Consider the following 20,639-nt stretch of genomic DNA (forward strand, 5'->3'; position numbering starts at 1 on the left):
CCCATTTCCTCCCCCGGCTTCAAGGGGTCCTTAAAACTGCCAGAGCCTCCTGTTTGGGGTTTCTCCATGGTAAGATGATCCCCATGTCGGCACCTGAGCCTTCACTGGCAGTCATTGTATGGTGGGGGGCTGGGCGGGTAGGTAGGGTATAGGTGGAGAACAGAGTGCCAGTGCCTCTTCCTGGTTTTGCCCCTTGCTTACGTGATCCCAGCGAAGGATTAAAGGCTTACTCTTTCATTTTGGCCTGTTGTTAATTGACGGCTCCGACACCTGCCAGCTCAGATCCCACTCCCGACAGGGGTCGGTTTCATTTTGGTTTCATGCTCTTCACCTCCAGTGAACGTCACACTAAATGAAATACATGTGGTTAAGTGCCAAAGGATGGATTTCTGTGAGCTGGCTTTCACCTTTCCTAAAGAAGCCCTGTACCTGGGCAAGGATGCTGGGGTTTGTCTTAAGGTGTCACGGAAGGCCCTTCAAAGGATGAATGGATAAAGAAGATGTGGTCCATGTATACAATGGAATATTACTCAGCCATCAGAAAGGATGAATACCCAACTTTTACATCAACATGGATGGAACTGGAGGTTATTATGCTAGGTGAAATAAGTCAAGCAGAGAAAGTCAATTATCATATGGTTTCACTTATTTATGGAACATAAGGAATAGCATGGAGGACATTAGGAGAAGGAAGGGAAAAATGAAGGGGGGGAAATCGGAGGGGGACACAAACCACGAGAGACTATGGACTCTGAGAAACAAACTGAGGGTTCTAGAGGGGAGGGGGTTGGGGGATGGGTTAGCCCGGTAATGGGTATTAAAGAGGGCACGTTCTGCATGGAGCACTGGGTGTTATACGAAGACAATGAATCGTGGATCACCACATCAAAAACTAATGATGTATTGTATGGTGACTAACATAACATAATAAAATAAAATACTCCCCCCCCCCAAAAAAATAGCAAAAAAAATAGCAAAAAAAAGGTGTCACGGAAGGCACGGAGAGAGTACATGCGGGAGTTCCCAGAAGAAAAGTATCGATGCACAGGTGTTGTGTCCCTTGAAACTGATTTGTTAGTGGAAAACCCATGGTTGGTGGGTGACACTGTTTCCTTCAGCCTCTGTGCATATGTGAAATATAATTTAATAAGAATGTCGTCACCTTTGTGACTTAGGTGCTTTTCACGTACCTCTGGGAATCACTGGGGGAGCCCGCTGTGCCCCAACCTTTGAATTGGGGCTAGGCATAGATGAACAGGACAAAAAGACTTCCGTGGAGCTGAAATTTCTTTTCTGTTGATTCAGTAGTCATCCCATTAGCTGGAGATCAAAAATCAGTGGAAAGACTCATTAACAAATTAATGGAGCTTCTCTTTACATTTCTATTATAAAGGATTATTTTTTAAATTTAAGTTAAATCCCGTGCTTTGTGTATTAGTCAGCATTCTCCAATAGGATATATAGAGATGTAAGAGATTTATTCTAGAAATTGGTTCACGTGATTATGGGGCCCATCTGCAAGCTGGAGAACCAGGAGAGCCAGTGTAGATAAGTCTGAGTCCAAAGGCTACTGGTGTGAGTCCTCATCCAAGTCTGACAAGCGAGATGTTCAAGGGCAGAAGATGGATGTCTCAGCTCAAGCAGAGAGGGAGAGGGAATGTGCCCTTCCTCTATCCTTTTGTTCTATCTGGGCTCTCAGTGGATGGGATAATTCACCCCCACACACACACTTTGGCCGTCTGATTGACTCAGTTGGCCCATTCCAATGTTAATCTGATCTGGAAAGACCCTCCCAGATATGCTCAAAAATGATGTCTTACCAGTTATCCGGGCATTCTTTAGCCCAGGCAAGTTGACACATAAAATTAACCCTTACACTTTTTTTTAATAGTTTTCATTCCTGGGGCGCCTGGGTGGCTCAGTCGTTAAGCGTCTGCCTTCGGCTCAGGTCATGATCACAGGGTCCTGGGATCGAGCCCTGCATCGGGCTCCCTGCTCCGCGGGAAGCCTGCTTCTCCCTTTCCCACTCCCCCTGCTTGTGTTCCCTCTCTCGCTGTGTCTCTCTCTGTCAAATAAATAAAATCTTTAAAAAAAAAAAATAATGTTTTCATTACACAAGTAACACATACTTGTCTTAGAAAAACGGTAAATACAGACTTTATAATAATTATCAATTACATACCTGCCCACTACCCAGATAAATTTACTACTGCCATTTCAATGGAAATAGGTCCATAATGTTTTGTTTAATACATGTCATGAATTTCTCCTATTATTTGCAAATATTTGTATATGGAAACCACCTGGACTTCAATTCATGGTTAATTATAAAGGAGAGATATAAACTTTTGAAAGTTTAAGCATGCCAGTAAGTCAGGAACACACATCTATGAGAAGTTAGAGGAGACTTAATTCAACAGGAGGTAAGCAAAAACCCCGTGCCTGAGAATGCCAATTGCTCTCACTTGCTGAGGCCACCTGTCCACGTAAGATGGTCCCTGTTCCTTCTGCCTGTCCCATCCTGACATTCTAGTCTGGCTGAGAGAGGCTTATTCCATCAATCGAAGGGCAGCATTCAAGACTGAGTTACCCACATTCTTGCTGATGGGAATGTTTTGTATTAATTGAACAAAATGAAACCAAGCTGAATTTCTCTAAGGGAAGTTCAACACTTTTTTTTAAAGACAGGGTTTTCACAGATGATTCTGGTTCCTGTAAAAATGGGTCTGCCACTTCTTCTAACATGCAAATGTCCGATATGGGCTCCACTCACCAGTAAATAAAAAAGGAATAACATCTACCATTCATTGAACTGATACCTACGGCAGACCGTATGCTCTGTGCTAGGGGCTTTAATATCTTTTTTATGATGTAATCATTACCTCAGCGAAGGAGGCATTATTAACACAATTTTATAAATGAGGTGATTACTGCCCAAACAGGGTAAGTTAAAACTTATGTGATGTCATGCAACCTTCATACAGAAGCAGAACTTAAAGTCTGGCTCTGAGGCTGATTGTCCTTCCCCACATAGCACCTGAGACTCATCCTGGAAGGAATTGAATTGAGTGGTTATTTACAAAATGAAGTCAGTGGCAAATCTTTAGGTGGTGATTTAGCACACAGGTATCCTCTGTTTTGCGAACCTGTGCTAGAAAGTGCTAGAAAATACCATGGTTCAAACCATCGACTGTCTTGGGTAAAAAAACTTTGTCAGGAACCCCAATAATTAAACCATCAGTACCCTCTTCCCCCCGCCAAAAAAAAAAAAAAAAAAACCTCCAGGAAATTAAGATTTCAATGCTTCTTTAAAAATGTACCTTATTTTAAAAACTATCATAATTAGCAGAGATGATTACCAAGAAGAACCTTAAGTATATTCATATCCTAGGAATTCTCCTTTATGACTTATGAAATAATAAAAAAGCTTAAATACAAACTCTCTCACCAAAAAATTACTTATAATTGCAATAACAAAAGGGACCATAAATTCAAGACTTAGGATATAGAAAATATTTATAACATTAGATAAGAAAATGTAAAACAATGTTTATAGGCTGAGCATAAAAAAGTAAAAAGAAAAGAATATACATAACAACAGCTTGGAAGAGAAATCAGCAAAATTTTTAACAGGTGTCCTTTCAGAGTGGTGAGATTGCAGGTACATTTTTCTTCCTTATGTTATTATGCACGTGCTCTTTTTTTTTTTCCTTTAGTGAGCATATGTTGCATTTAAAAGCAGGAGAATATTAAAATTTCAATTTGCAACCACAAGCTGGTCATTGATACAGGTCCTCCTTGAATTTAGTGTGCACATGTTCACCTGGAGAGTTTGTTCAAAATGCAGATTCCAAGGACCTGTGAGATTCTGAATTTCCAACCAGCTCCCAGCTATGTCAACACTGCTGGTCTGGGGACCACACTTTGAGTTGGGTTTCATGTAGAATAAGCAAGAACGGAATCATTGTGGAACCACTTAAATCGGAGACTTAGAACCTAAGAAGCTTCCCTTGCAAATTCTTTTCTTAAAAACCTGAGTCAGTGACTGTTGCTTAATGGCTAACAGAATCTCTCCTGTTGGCATGTAAGCCTGTTCCTTTCCCAACTGCACTGGGTTCTGCACTAACTAAATGCACGGGGCAGCTCATGGGGTTCTCTTCTGCAGGGTAACCTTCCTTTGCCCCTGTTTTGAAATTAAATTCCATTTGTTCTGCTCATGTTGGCACAAAAATTGTCTCAAGTTAGTTTAATAAAACCATCACTAAAACAATTTCCTTGAGTAGTGTAATTATAGAGCGGGTAATTAGATCCTCGCTAAATGAATAGCGTAGTTAGATTACATTTAGGCAAGTACCACACACCCCATTCCGTTTTAATCACCCCTTAAATGCAATCCTGTTTGTTTGCATGATAGGGTTTTTTAAATGGTAATAGTAAGACCATCATATACACTCTTGTAAGATAATGCTACCTATAAAATTAGGGGAATTTGGCATAAACCACATTACCTATTATGTCTACTCGTGGTGGCCAGGGTGGGAGGGATGGGAGGAGCTTTCCCAGCATTCTGTCAATATGGTGGGGCCGTCCTGTCTTTCCACCTCTGGAAGTGATGAGAGAATTTACTGAAATCTGAGCTGGACATCTAGGGCATCTGCTGGAAACATGGTCATACCACAGAGGTGTGCATGTGAAACTCCCCTTGGGCTTGTGGAGTCTTTAATTCAGCAACTTCTGCATGGGCCCTTGACGCTCTCTGTTGTTTTGTTTTCAGTGCTTGGTTTTGTACTTCATTCTGCAACCTATTTATCTTCTCTGTTTCTTCCATGGCACCTGTGATTTTTCTCAAAGCTCAAGCAAAGCAGAGTGCAGGCAAAGAGCTGCCCTTGGCCCTTCCCACTCTCCTGTAGCTCTTGCGGGAATCTACACATGCCTTCAGCCCACAGTGCTCTGGACACCGACAGATTCACAGTATGGTAAGTTCCACTTGATTTGCAAGAACCACCCGGGTTCCCACTGCAGATAATCTGACTTTGACTTGTCTCATAATTTCAAAAAGATGGAGAACTCCTGGTAGTTAATAATCGTTGGGTGTCTAACCCTCTGCTACATGCTTTAGATGCAGCATTCCACTTGATTTTTCTGATAATCTGCTTCCCAGGTGCAAAAGCGGGACTCGGAAACAGGTTGTGTAATTTGCCCAAGTTCAACCAGCTAAAAAATGGCAGCAGAATGTGGAAACCATGCTTTTCTTACTCCAGGGCCCAAATTCTTAACCTCTATACTCAATTGATACCAAGGATATGAAGCCAGAGAAACAGGTACATCGTACACAGGAGTGTCGTGTTTTCTAGTCTCCTGCAGGATAGCAAGAAAAGTGTGCACCCAGAGCAGCCCTGGCTTCTCCAGATGCCTCTCCCAGATTCTGCAACTTGGGACCTTCATTTCCTTATCTATAAAATGAGAAAAACTGTATCGACACCACTTCAGTGTGTGTGTGTGTGTGTGCATGCACACACATAAAACCAGATAAGGTATGAAAAGCATCTTGTAAAATGGAAAGTGTTATCACGTGTAAATTATTATCATTATGACTTCATCAGATCCAGAATATGCGTCACTTAACAAACTGAGTTCATCCCTGGAGCAGCTTACGTGTCAGAATGACACATCAAGAAAAAATGGGATTACATTACATATAAATATTATTTTATTTATATATTTAACTTACCAAACTATCATAACCATACAAGTAAAATGCTTCCATAGATGTTGTAAGCCTTCTTTTACATTTTATTTTTTATCCTGGTTTCAATTTGCATGCTTTCGGTTCCCTCTTCAGTAATAGAATTACTCTGTTCTTGGCTGATTGAATCTAGGAATTTGCTGAATGCAGCCAAACTATGACATATTTGCATTTTTAAGGCTTGAAATGTTCTTTCAGCTTTTGAAATGAATTTATTTTGAGGAAATGTATGACTTCTTGAACTAATGGCAAATTAAGTTAATAAAATTCATACCTGCTGTGGGCAATGATGATTATATATATCAAAAGGAAAATAAAGCAAAGACTAAATTCCACACTCTAATTGGTCACATTTCAGATTGATTTCAGTGGAAATATTTTCAGTTTGGGATTCTAATACTGAGGCATAGAACCAACAATTCTCGCTTTCAAGTTGCTTGTCTCTCTAGCCTTCTCTCGGAAGCTACTACTGTTGACATTGGCTCTCTCCTCCCACCTAACCACAGGGCCATCAAGTTTTGTCCCACACCTGTTCACTGTACACTCACAATATTACAATTTTCATCATCCCTAAGAAATATGTTTAATTTGTTTGAAATTGTATTGCCTGATGACTTGTTAACACCATCACTTTTTTTTTTTTAATGAACTTGAAGAAATCTGGGGAAGATGAGACATGAGGCTGGAATCCAGTCATATTTTCCACAAGACCGTTCTATCCACAGGCTCTGGCATTATCTAGCCCAGTGTCGTCACTCACGCTCTCAGTTAATGCCCTTGCAGGAAGGCCAACTCAAGAGGATTTAAAAATTATATGATCTCTGACAATACGGATGACTCTAGATAGATTTGACTTAATATGCTTTTTAGGGAGACCATGAATCCAAGTTCATCTGAGGTTGGATCAATTAGAAACCAGGGGATGAGTGAGCAAATTTATATTAATAGATGCATATCTCAAATATCACTTCTCTTGAGCCCAAACTAGAGTCCTTTATACAGTTTCTTTTATGAATTTGCTCCAAAAGAGGTAGACTTGTGATTTTACAAACAATCCTATCTCTAATCTGAGCCCTGAAAGTTTCTCAGAATCTAAAATGAGTGATAGTGGTTTTTTTGCTGTTATTTACACCATAGATCATATTAGAATTCACTTAATTCCATGTTTTCATAAGGATGAAGCATTGATGGATGACAAAGTGTGTAAAGTAATTAAGCACAAAAAGCAGCCTGTTTGGAGGGAAAAAATCTCAAAGAGTAAGTGTAGTCAGAGATGCCAATTAAACTGCCAGACAGAGAGAGAGTCGTTTGGCCAATCCACACCAGGGGGTAAGGATATTTAGTAGATATATTTCTGGCAAGTATACAAAGAACAGAAGATCAGAAGAGATCATGACTAGCTTAGAAAATACATCATCAAAAGCAGGTAGTCTCCAGAATTCAAATCAAATCAACACAATTTGATTCAGTGCAACAGGTGTTCACTTAGCAAATACTATACACAAATACACTGTGGTAGGGGCTCTAATATTTAATATATCGCCCCTTATATCAAAGAATTGATATCTAGAAGGGATAACTTGGAGATTCTCTCTGGGAATAAACTCGTGTGCAGGGACTGAGGTGCTCAATGAATAAATGAGCAATGAACAAGGAAAAGGGGCCTCAAGAGTTCTGAACCGGGTGTTGTGTTTGGGGAGACACAGAAAGGACTTTTTCATAAGATTGAGTTTAGTATTTCTGTAAAGGATGGTGAGTGGGAGAAATCCAGAGGTGTGGGAACAGAAAGTGAGGAATCCATTGTGGAAGTTGAGTTGAGTACAGAGTACATAGAAGGAATTAGTGGGAGAAAAGAATGGAAAGGAAATTTGTCCTGAACTAGGTAATGTGGAACCTTCATCTCTGAGCAAGGCAGTGACATCATCAAGCTGTGTTTGGAGAAAGAAAGAGCATCTGGAAGGAATGGGTATGGTGATGGAGAAGGCAGAAAGAGTATCAGGAAGCTCTAGTCTATAGGGGAGCAGCAGGTTCTCAAGTTACTGGGATGGAAGCAGTAATGGGAACTACATGGAAAGAAAGATACAGAAAACAGGGCTGATTTGGCTTGGACTTCACAAGCAAAGGGGAAGGAGGTCTCTGACAATGGTCATAGCAAACGTGACACATGTCTTGTACATTTTGCAACTTACAAGATAGGGGTCATCTTCGGAAAAGCCTTGATGGCTGGGATGGGTCTCTACTTCTGAGTAGATGTTTGAAGCACCAGAGCATCTCATTAAAGAAGAAGAATCTGGGAGCTGTGTGCAAGTGCATTGCAAAGAGACTGAACTCGGAGAGAAGACCTGGGAGATGAGGAAATAGTTCAGATGGTAGCCACGATTCAGTGGAACTTAACTAAAATATGTGTGCAGAGGATAAAAGACAAAGAGGACACAGTTTAGGTACACTATGGAATTTTAACATTTACACCTAGACAGAACAAATATAACTGCCTCTGTCCATGCAACTCACCTCTCCTCCACCCTACTATACTTTTGGTCCAGGTAAGAGGTTACAACCCAAATTGATGTGTTGACAGTGATCACTAAAAAGAGAAGATGAATGTGACACCTCTTTACAGAACATAGGAAATCAGTGAATGTAGGAGGTGGGATGGTGAGCAATCAAAGGTGACACTAGGTTTCTTAGTTTGGGTGACTGGAAGAATGTTAGTCCCATAAAGAGAACTCAAGACATCAGGAATAGTGTTCGGTTTTGGACTGGTTCAGTTTGAGGTGATGGTAGGTGGACATCTAGGTAGAGAAATGCAACAGAATGCTGGAAATTTCAGAGCCCGTGGGAGGGAGGAGCAGAGCTGCGTGTAAAGACTTAGAACATATAGCAGTAAAATTGTAGTTGAAGCCAGAGTGGTAATTAACTTCACTAATTAATTAATAAATCAATTGATTAATTAGTAAATCAATTTCCATGACGGTCGATGAAGAGGCCACACTCATCATGTCATCCTTGTTCCAGTGGTCCCGTTGGGAGCAGATAGATTTCCCAAAGTGGAAAGAACCTTTCTTTGTATTCCTGTGCAAAGAGAGAATAGACCGTGATTTTGTTGATTTAATCAGCCTAACCTGCTAAACCGGATAATTAAGCCTCCTCCAGCACACTTCTCTTCTTGTCCACTTTGTACCTAAATTACTCAATTTGTATGGCTCTATTGATTAAATATCCAACTCCTCCACTTTTTGCGGGCTGCAAACACTTACAAATCTTAAAGGAATTTTCCAAAGAACTTACCCTGATTTAAGATTCTCATGCCATGTAAAACCTACAACACCAGAGCTTTATACCGGTAACATGACTTTGCATGTCTCTAATTCTGTCTTGGGCATTACTGGTCAGTCTTTGAGAAGTTGAATATATTTTAAAAATTGGAGAGATTGAAATCATCAAGACCTTTTCTCAATCATTTACTACTGTGGGCGGGAGGTGGCGGAGAGGAAGTTCCATCAGATTAAACAGGAAAGAATAATCCTGACACTGAAAGGAAAATTATTTGTGTACATGCCCAAAAATTAACAAAGATGCAAATCGTAAAGCTCTAAGCAATATATACTGCAGTGCAAAATTTCAGGACCTTTGAAACTGAGTGCGTGAGTTGCTTGCAAGGAAGATTGTTTGTTCTACCTCCAAGATTTATATATATTTTAATGTGCAGAGAAGAAGTATAGAGAAGTCTGATTTACGCTCTTTGTGACCTAGGAAAAGGCGTCTGACCTGTGTGAATATCAATTTTCTCATAGACAGATGTGCTTAGACTACATCTATACCTTTCAAATGTGCTCTGAAGAAGGCCTTCAGGATTTGCCTTGGAGATGAGGAGTCTGTGATAAGACTCTGAGCTTTGCCCACGGTGGCCATTTGCTTTATTTGTTTAGGGTTTCCTTGAGGCTTTTTTCCTTTAAATAAGTGATTCTGTAGCTTCAAAAATATGTTTGCAAACCTTCAGACTAGATGCCCTCTACACTTCTCTGAAATTTGCAGCATCTAACTTATTGTATCTTGGGAGACTTATGAAATAATCTTGACATGATTGGTCAAATGATCAATAATGACTAAACAGGCTGGAGGGGGTTAGGGTGCAGAGAGAAGATACCACACCTGGGGGCGCCTGGTTGGCTCAGCCAGTAGAGCAACTCATGAACTCAGGGCTGTGAGTTCAAGCCCCACGTTGGGTGTAGAGAAGGTGCCACGCCTGGATTGTGTGTTACTAATTCCCTGCTCTAGGTTTGCCTTCCATCCTCCTTCGGTGAAGATCTCAACTTCTCAAAAGGGCTGCCCTGACCGTCTTTGTAAATGTTGCAGTCTCCCCTCTCCCCTCCCCAATTCCACACCCCCATCCCCTGCACACCACACCACACCACACACACACACACACACACACATGCATACTCCCAGTCCCCTTACTCTGCTCTTCTTGACCCTTCAAGGGAGGAACCCTATCTATCTTGCTCATCGTTGTTCCAATTTCCTGAAGCAGTTCAGGGGCCAAATGATCATCGGAAGACTTGATTGGCCCACGATTCTCAGTGCTGATGGGGCTCATTAACTGGTTCTGAGTGACTGTGCAAACCTTGTAAGCCAATGAAGCATCTAGCTACTTTCTGGATGCCATTTCTTGTCTACTACCCTTCCCTTTGCACAAAGGCTCTTCTCTATCAGCCCCTTTTGCTGAACTATGCTCTTCATCAGTTTGGGCTGCTATAACAGAATTATTTCTCATAGTTCTGGAGGCTGGGAGTCCAAGCCCAAGGTATAAGCACATTTGGGGTTGTGGTGAGCATCTCCTTCTGGTTCATAGATTCTATCTTGTCACTGTGTCCTCACAGGGTGGAGAGAGGGCAGTGTCCTCCTCTTCTTTTAAGGACCCGAATCCCATCATGGGGGCTCCACACTAATGACCTCATCTAAATCTAATCATCTTCCAAAGGTCTTAACTTATAATACCATCCCATTGAGGGTTAGGATTTCACCATAAGATTTTTGAGAGGTTACAAACATTTTAGTCCATAGTCAATTTAATTAGATGCCAAACAAATCATATTAGGTCTTAGTTTATTATTAAGATAACTCAGAGCTATATGGCCAGTCCCCAGGTTTCAAACTCTCAAAGGAGACTTCGTAGTATGACAGTGGCTTTTGGCACATCATCAGATGGCAGAGTCAATGTTTTAAGAAGTAGGCTGTGTCCTTCCTACTTTTTATGGTGACCATGGTCACAAAAGCCAGAGTCACAGAGCTTGTAAGAGGTGGGATTTGAGGGGAGAAGGGAAATATCACCAATACTCCTACATACACCCTAGGAGTAAAGATATAACAAGCGCCATTATTCGGCACCTGCTACTCACTGGGAACCACACCACACACTTTACATAGGCAATGTTGTAAAACGTAGGTTTTATTATTATTCAGGTATGATGAGGCCAACAGGCCAGGAGATCATTGCCATTGAAAAGATATTTTGTTATATATACTTCCTGCAAAGAGAGGCATGCCAGCCAACGGAGGGTCACATGGGGCCGCGCCAGGGTCGGTCAGGAGGCAGACGGAGTGAGGGGAAACTGTGGGCAAGAGCCTTCACTGTGGTTTCTGCAGAAAGAAATGAGTGAAGCAGGGTAAACAGGCTGAGGATTGGTTAGTTTGAATGATTTCAGCAGGCTCTGGGTATAGGGACTGTGCCTCATTGTCTGGCCCCTGGTTCTGGGGTGACTAGAGCAGGGGGATGAGTGCCCCTGAGGGTGAGAGCCTGATGGATGGGCTGGTTGGGGCATGACGCCTGGACTGGTCGGGTTGCACTTGAAAGATATACTCCCAGCTGAGCAGTTAGCTATTTCTAGGAATTAGCCAGCCCTCGGAAGGGCGCCCCCCCCACCCCGCCCCCCAGAGTCAGCGAGGCTCCAGATGTCAAAGCATCGGAAATAGAGAAAACAGAAAGGGATGATTAATCCAGTTATTTCATTTAAGGAACACAAGACTTGCACAAGACAACTGTCCTGTTGTTTGTGGCAAGGAATTATTTTTATTTTTTATTTTTTATTGTTATGTTAATCCCCATACATTACATCATTAGTTTTTGATGCAGTGTCCCACTATTCATTGTTTGCATATAACACCCAGTGCTCCATTCAGAACGTGCCCTCTTTAATACCCATCACCAGGCTAAACCATCCTCCCACCCCCCTCCCGTCTAGAACCCTCAGTTTGTTTTTCAGAGTCCATCGTCTCTCATGGTTCCTTTCCCCCTCCGATTTCCCCCCCTTCACTCTTCCCCTCCTGCTATCTTCTTCTTCTTTTTTTTTTTAACATATATTGTATTATTTGTTTCAGGGGTACAGATCTGTGATTCAACAGTCTTGCACAATTCACAGCCCTCACCATAGCGCAAGGAATTATTTTCATCCAAAAAAGAGGAGAAGAGAAGCTTCAATCCTTGCAGTGAAATGGCCACAGCCAACATGAGAAAGGAAAATGAAGATCCAGCTCCCAACTATCAGGCATGCCCGAGGAAGTACTAAATGAAGGGAACAAATAGAAATGAACACAAACCAGAAAAACAACGAGATTAGACACCCCTTCTCTTCACACCACACAGCCTATTTAATAAAACCACACAACCCACATGAGGAAGGCTTTGAAAGTGTAGTCGTTAATATGCCCAGAACACCTCCTCCACCTGTGTCTCAGCCAAAGGGCAGAAATTTTGTCCTGCCTGTTTCCTAAAGGTTTGGGAACCCATATGTGAGAACTCATTCTCTTCGTTTTTTGTTTTTGTTTTGTTTTTTAATTTAGATTCAATTAGCCAACATATAGAACATTACTAGTTTCAGATGTAGAGTTCAGCGATTCATCAGTTGCATATAACACCCAGTGCTCATCACATCACGTGCCCTCCGTCATGCCCATCCCTCAGTTACCCCATCCCCCCACCTACCTTCCCTCCAGCAACCCTCAGTGTCTTTCCTATGATTAAGAGTCTCTCATGGTTTGTCTCCCTCTCTGATTTCTTGCCATTCCTTTTCTCCCTCCCTTCCCCTATGATCCTTTGTGCTGTTTATTCTATTCCTCATATAAGTGAAACCATATGATAATTGTCTTTCTCTGATTGACTTATTTCGCTCAGCATAATACCCTCCTGATCCATCCATATCAACGTAAATGGTAAGTATTCATCCTTTGGTGGCTGCGTAATATTCCATTGTATATATATACCACCTCTTCTTTTTTTTTATTTATTTGACAGAGAGACAGAGAGGGAACATAAGCAGGGGGAGGAGGAGAGAGAGAAGCAGGCTTCCCTCTGAGCAGAGAGCCTGATGTGGGGCCTGATCCCAGGACCCTGCGATCATGACCTGAGCCTAAGGCAGACGCTTAATGACCAAGCCATCCAGGTGCCCCTATACCACCTCTTCTTTATCCATTCATCTGTTGAAGGGCATCTCGGCTCCTTCCACAGTTTGGCTATTGTGGACATTGCTGCTATGAACACTGGGGTGCAGGCGCCCCTTCGGATCACTGCATTTGTATCTTTGGGGTAAACACCCAGTAGTGCAATTGCTGGGTTTGTAGGGTAGCTCTATTTTTAGCTTCTTGAGGCACCTCCATATTCTTTTCCAGAGTAGCTGTTTTTATGAACCTCTTGGACAATACTTGGGTGAACGTAGGTGGTGGGAATGGCAGTTTTAACGGTAAACACTATTCATTTTTCTTTGAGTTGACACTGGCTTCTTGAGATGAAATGTACCCACTCTAACTCCAAAGAACTTTTTTAAAAAATCAAAAATTGTTTTTCTGTTCAAATAGGAGCAAAGATGTGGCACCCCAGCCTGCTTCTCCAAACTAGGGTGATGGAAAACCTTTCACCACCATGAATCACTGACTCCTAAGCAAATGTTTTAAACCCGAACTAGCAATCCTATTACTCCTGTATTCCAATGCACAATCCAGGCTGACTGGGATGAACACAACCAGATCCTATATTGGAAATGGCCTCTGATAAATCTGATGCTCGTGTGAATTTTCCAAGTTACTGGTATGAAACGGTGGTATAATAATGCGTGGTGTATATACATTTTGAGTGGGGGAAAAAAGAGAATAATATGATTTCTGTGTTTTGCAATACTCAGAAGCATTAACCAGGCTGGTGGGGGATAACACCTGGGGGGGGGGCTGCCATGTGATGGCCAGAGGCGTCTTTTGGAGGCCCTGACACATGACAGCGGGGTTTGACTCCCCATGTAGGCAAATTAGTGGTGGAAATTTTGCTGTCTTTTTTTTTTCTTAATATCATAATCTGTGGCAACTTTTGTTGGTTATTTTCCATAATCATAGCTGCCTGCCATACATCACCCTTGGGAGCATTTAAAGGTTAGAATAACTCAATTTTCCAGCAAATTTTCTTTATTTAAAAATATCTTTTTCAAATGTGAGAATCACATGATAATCAGAAAAACAGAGCCATTAAAATTATGTTTTCATATAACCCTTAGTAGTATATGAGAGTGCTCTTAATATGTTAGGGCAAACCATAGAAAAATACAAAAATATACTGAGTGTCATGTCAAATGGCTTGTTTTATTACTGTTTGTAAAAATAAAAACCATATTCTCATCACAAGAAAAGAAATTTTGTGACTATGTATGGTAAAGAATGTTAACTAGATTTAGTGTGGTGATCATTTCACTGTACATACAAATATAAAATCATGTTGTACACCTGAAACTTATATAATATTATTGTCAGTTAGACCTCAATAAAAAATGAATAATAAATAAAACCCCATAACTGTATGTAGAAAAAGACTGAAATAAATACTTCACAATGCTAAAAAAAAAAAAAAACAAAAAACGAAAAATAGATTTATTTTGAAGAAAAAAATAACATTAAATTGGAAAATTCAGAAAAGCATAAGGAAGGAAGATTTATATTTCCATCATTCAGAGAAAACCCCTGTAAACATTTGGTGTAATATTTTTTAGCATTGTTCCTATTTGATTTCTCTCTGTGTGTCCCTGTCTGGATCATATTACATCTATAATCGTGTGCTCTATTTTCCTCCATTTAACTTTATAGCATCAATAGTTCCTATGCGATAAGAAAATTTGCGACATCCTTTTATATAGTTTTAAAGAAGATTCTATCCCAGGTGGACATTCCCTGTCCTACTGTATTTTTTCTAATTTTTATTAATTTAAATTAATGATGCAATGAACATTCTCGTACGTGAGTTTTCTGCACACCTCTATTTTCCTATAGCAGCGATGAAATAGTCACAAATATGTCTTGGCCTTCAAGGTATCCAATGTTCCTTCCTTCTGTGTGAACAGCATGCATTTCCACAGAGGAAGACCAAAACCATAAAAAGGAAACAGAGTCAGAGTCTTACTTTTTAGGTTTCCAGACTCATGGCAGAGAGGAAACCAAAGGGTTTGAACATCTGTAGTTTTGGTTTTCAAGAGCAACCTTTTTGAGACAAAAACCTTTTTGCTGTTGGTTTTGCATTCACAGAGTCAAACCTTGAAAGATTCAAAGCCTAGATTTCATGCTATAAATAAAATATTGGAATAGGGGTTCTTAGCCTAGTATTTGTGAATAGAACATTTCAATATAGTTTGTTGCCCATTGTAACCCGATGTATTTTATTTTATGCATTTAAAACATTTTTCTGAAAAAGGGGACACGGGATTCAGCAGACCACTAAAGTGGTCCATGGCCCAAAGATGGGTAAGAGCTCCTGGTGATAAAGAGCAGACGACTTCCCCTTCAGAGTTAGGTAGATGGCTTGTACTGAGGGAGGCATATGACCTGGAAGCAATATAGGCAAGTACTGGTGATGTGTCTTGGAGAAAGGGGACTTTCTCCATGGTGTGTGTGTGTGTGTGTGTGTGTGTGCATGCACATGTGTAAAGCAAACAGCATATATGCTACTCTACCTGCCCCCACAATTGAGAATGCTAAAAATGGGTTTCACCCAGTGAGGCAAGCCTTGGAGAAAAGCCAAGTGCATGGTACCTTCTAGAAGGACAAGAGTCCATCCACACCTCCACCTGCCTGAAGGAGACACAGAGTCGCTGAGAGGGTCTGGGGCACAGGTGTATAGGGCTACACCACATGGGATAGCCAGATGCCAAAGCAGAAGGTGTAGACTGTCTGTGGACCAGGAGAAGGTGCTCTACCAGCTCAGCTGATGCCAACTGTGAAGGGAGAGAAAGACCCAAAGACCCAACTGGTCAGAACATTTCAGCTCAAGTCAAGGCAGAAGATGCTAATTGAGATTGATGGGAAGGTAGCAGGGGATGGCCTTGAAGAACCAGGACTGTGTCCAAGCAACCAGTCCCCTCTCCCAAAGTCAGGTGCATCGTACCTCCCCCCCTCCCCTCCCAGATGTGAAATGTGTTGCCAGGGGGATTGGAGCAGGGGCTGCTCTAGGGTCAATGAGTTTAAGTCAGAAATGCCTAAAAAGCAGAAGTGACAGGTTTTAACGGAAATTGACTGGATCATATTTTCTGATTTCAGGAGGTATAGGAACTTGAGATAGATATTTAGTCATAGATAAATCAAAGAGGTGTTTGGGGTTTGTGGTTATTACATTCTTACACCCTTAATTTCACGATCTGTGAAAATATCGTATACTTAGTAAAGGTCTTTAAATGTCATAATTCTGAGTCAAATGGTAAAAATGTTATGAAGACTCTTCATGGGGGCTTTTAATTTCTTTCCAGAAAAGCTCTGCTAAGTATTCTTCCAAGCCACAAGTTCAATAGTGCTGGGTATTACAGTTATTTAAATATTTTCTGATTTGATTTTTAAAAGCAGAGTTAATTGGGATATTATTTTATCATAATTTTGAGTCATCTGTATTTTTTGTGAACTGTGTATTCATGTACTTTGTTCATTTTATTTTGAGGAGTATTAGTTCTTTTCCTATTGGTTTTAAAGACACTAGCTTTCCCTATTATATTTGTTAGGAATATTTCCCTCAGTTTACTATTAGCACTTGAATTTTCTTCCAGGCTACGTGTTTTGGAGAATTAAATATGTTCATTTGCCTTTGGCATTGTTTCTATTGGCTTTGTATTTTCCATAGTCTTGCCCATATATTTTTATTTACTATGGTTTCATTTAGAACTATTTATTCCATCATTTCTAATGCATATTTAATGCATCTAAAATTTATTCTGGTGTGTCTTGTGTGATGGAAGCTGACAAATCTGTTTTTTCAAACCTCTAATTTTATTGGGCATCCTTGGTAAATAATTTCTTAACTCAGTTATTTTACGAATGTTTATTGAAGACCTACTAGGTGCAAAGCACTATGCTAGGCTCTGATCGCATAGTAACAAACATTAAGAACTTAAAAAAAAAAAAAACAATCTTTCCTTTAGGAGCTTATAGCTTGATAAGGGAGATAAATATTAAGTAAATAAATACATATTTGTGAATTGTAATTTGGGCTGTGAAAACAAAGAATAAGGTCAATAGAGAATAATAAGAGAACCTGACTTTGGGGGTATCAGGGAGCTTCTTTAAGAGAGGGACATTTAAGTCTCCAGTCTCATAAGCTCGTTTCATGCATACATGAAATTCTGTTTCACTGCTGTCTATTCTGTACCGTTGAGCCATTGTCTTAAACCAGTACGACACTCCTCTAAATAATCAAGCTTTCATATGTGTTCTAATATTCGAGCAAATTCTTCCTTGATATAGTTTTCGATTTTTTGGTTTGGGGGGTGGTGGTTGTCCTGGAAACCCTCATGCCCACTGTCCCAAGACAAAGTCTATGTTTTCACCACGTTGTCAATCATAACCATGAAGCAAAACCAAAAAGAAGCCGACTGCACAGATAGCGTGAGAGCTGTTTCAAGACTTAATGAAGGTTTGACGTTGGGGTAGAGAGGTGTTTAATCCCTCAGTTCAGATTGCATTTGAGATTTCTCTCCCCTGAGCAGCAGCAAGCAGCCCCACCTGTCCCTTCCCGTGCACCTGTCACACGGCCCCCTTCCTCCAGCCACGGATGGCTTCTCCTGCCGGCATTCCTCCCCACCTGCACCCGGTTGTGTCTTCTCCTTGTTCTTCTGCAGAATCACTGTTTCATTCTTTCCAGATAATGCCAGCAGGTTTTCAACCAGCTCCAGAAGCAAGAACCTCCCATTCCCTGGACAAGTCTCCTTTGGAGAGCTATAAGCCTAGCATTCAGCCTCTGTTCCTGATAGCCTGCACACAAGACCAATTAATTAAGACCAATTTGGGGCACCTGGGTGGTTCAGTAGGTTAAGCATCTGCCTTCGGCTCGGGTCATGATCCCAGAGTCTTGAGATCAAGCCCCACATCAGGCTCCCTGCTCAGCGGGAAGCCTGCTTCTCACTCTCCCTCTGCTGCTCCCCCTGCTTGTGTTCTCTCTCTCTCAAATAAATTTTTAAAAAAATATTCTTTTAAAAAAAGATTAAGACCAATTTGACTACTCACTGTAATGTATTTTCATGTTTATTTGGCTTCTACTGTCCTTTTAATCTGCAACACTCTTGTCTCAAACACCAATCCATCCACTCATCCATCCATCTGCTCATACATACATACGTACATTTAACAAATATTTATTGAGCATTGGCTATGCATCAGACAAACATTGGTATAGGCATCAAGATTATCCCAACACAGTAGATATGGTCCCAGTCCCTAACAAAATTCTACTTATCCCCTCCTTCCCAGAAGCTTAGCTCCAATATTTATGAAGCACCCCCTGATTGATCTCCTTATCTTCCTTTCAAGATCTCCCTGGCTACTGTTGGCCCTTTGCATTTGCATATAAATTTTAGAATCAGTTAAAATTTAGAATTGGCTAATCAATTTACAAACATATACATGTATGCAATCTCCTGGCATTTCATGGGCTACAGATGAATTTTGGGAGAGTTACCCTTTTTACAACATGTGTGTTCCAATTTATGAATGGAACTTACCAACGTCTTTAATTGCTCTCAGAAAAAAATGCTTTGTAGTTTCAGCATATGAATCTCACATATTTTTAAAAAGTTTTTATTTATTTATTTGAGAGTGAGAGAGATCACAGAGGGAAAGGAAGAGGGAGAAGCAGAGTCACCGCTGAGCAGGGAGCCCAATGCAGGGCTGGATCCCAGGACCCTGAGATCATGACCTGAGCTGAAAGCAGATACTTTACCAACTGAGCCACCCAGGTGCCCCTGAATCTCACATATTTTTAAAAGATTTATTCTTAAGGATTTGCTGTTTCTTGACACTGTTGTAAATGCTATGACTGTAAGATTTCATTTTCTTTTGTTGCAGGTTCATACAAATAGAGTTGGTTTTCTACACAACTATTTCTATTTCTATGAAATAGAGCTATTAAATTTGTTAGTAAATCCTTTTGGATTTTCTCCATATAGCATCAATTCATCTATGTCTAATGACAGTTTTATTCCTTCCTTTCCAATGATTCTGCCTCCCCTGTGTTGTCTTGCATTATCGTGCTGGTCTGGACTTCCAGAACAAGGACTGGAGACAAGTTCTCAGAGCAGGCATTCTTACTGCTCTCCGCCTTTTGAAGGGGAAAGCTTTCAATGTCACCATTAACTTTCATTTGGGTAAGCCTCTTCTGGTCTGCCTCTCTTCCTTCAGGCTTCCATGGAGAGCCTGGTGTGCCCGAGGACCTGGTCTGGTGAGTGCTGAGCACGAACCTTTGTCTCCCCTGCATCTCCAGACTGCATAAAACCCCACTCAGCTTTTCAGAAGTTTCCTCCCTGTGCAGTTACAGAAGTCAGCACATGTCTTCAGGAGAAGCTGATCTTGTGTTGGAGGCTCTCTGTTTAGTTCTGTAGCTTTTTCCAAGTACAGCTCAGACACCAAGCTGCTTGTCCTGGCCCAGAATCCACGGTGCCCAGGATAAAAGGCTGTTGCAGATCTCTCCTCTTCCTGTTCTGAGCCTTGCCATTGCTTGAGCAGCTCTCCAGTGTCTTTAAAGGCAGGTGATTTGGGATGTCATCTGGCTTACCTACTTGTTTTTAGTGGGAGGATTGGTCTGCTGTGAGTATCTCTATCTAACTCAAAAGCAGAAGTCCCATAATAGGTTTTAATAAATCCTTTCAAAAATCTCTTTTATCTCAGAATATCAGAAATGAACCAAATACTAGAGGTCTTCTGTAGTCTCTGTCTGAAGAGCAACCAGAAGGTCATTCCCAGAACTGAGGAAATGCAGAAATAAATGAGAAAAACCATTTACTAGGGTAGATCTGAAAGGAGGGGGCGGACTGAGACACTGGAGTTTACCTGGGCCCTGCACTTGATAACTCTCTTGACCATGTCCTTAGTCTGTTCAAGCCACACACAGGGACACCTGGCAGGTAAAGCCAGCCCATCACCCTGGAACCCGGAAATTCCCTAGTGAGCAGCTTCATGGAAATATTCCCTGCCTACTATGCACTACGGACAAGCCATCTGAGCTTGGGAAGAGTCATTGCAGAGATTGATCCAAAGTGAATATGAGGGTAATCTGTCATTACATTATTGCTAGAAGTAATTTTCCTGATCTGATAGGCAGGCAAGGGTTCTCTCTCAAAATTCCTTGCGCGTCATTTCTAGTATTGAACACTCTTGACAAGAATGGGGAGATGGCTCCTTGATGAAGTTTATCCACATGGCTGGAACATTTCTAGTCAAAGCAGGTCTGGTATCTGGCTTTAAAGAGCAACTTTTCAGCAGCCATATATCACTCCAGAGGTGTCAGGACTCTCTGCTTTTATCTGTCAAGTCTTTTTAATCATATGTTGAGTCCCTGCATGAGGGGAAAGTGCTTTTTCTTAGGATGTATTAACTCTGCAATGACATGTTC

Source organism: Mirounga leonina, unplaced genomic scaffold (genome assembly GCF_011800145.1).
Source record: "Mirounga leonina isolate KUSES-001 unplaced genomic scaffold, KU_Mleo_1.0 Mir_175, whole genome shotgun sequence".
Classification (NCBI taxonomy): Eukaryota; Metazoa; Chordata; class Mammalia; order Carnivora; family Phocidae; genus Mirounga; species Mirounga leonina.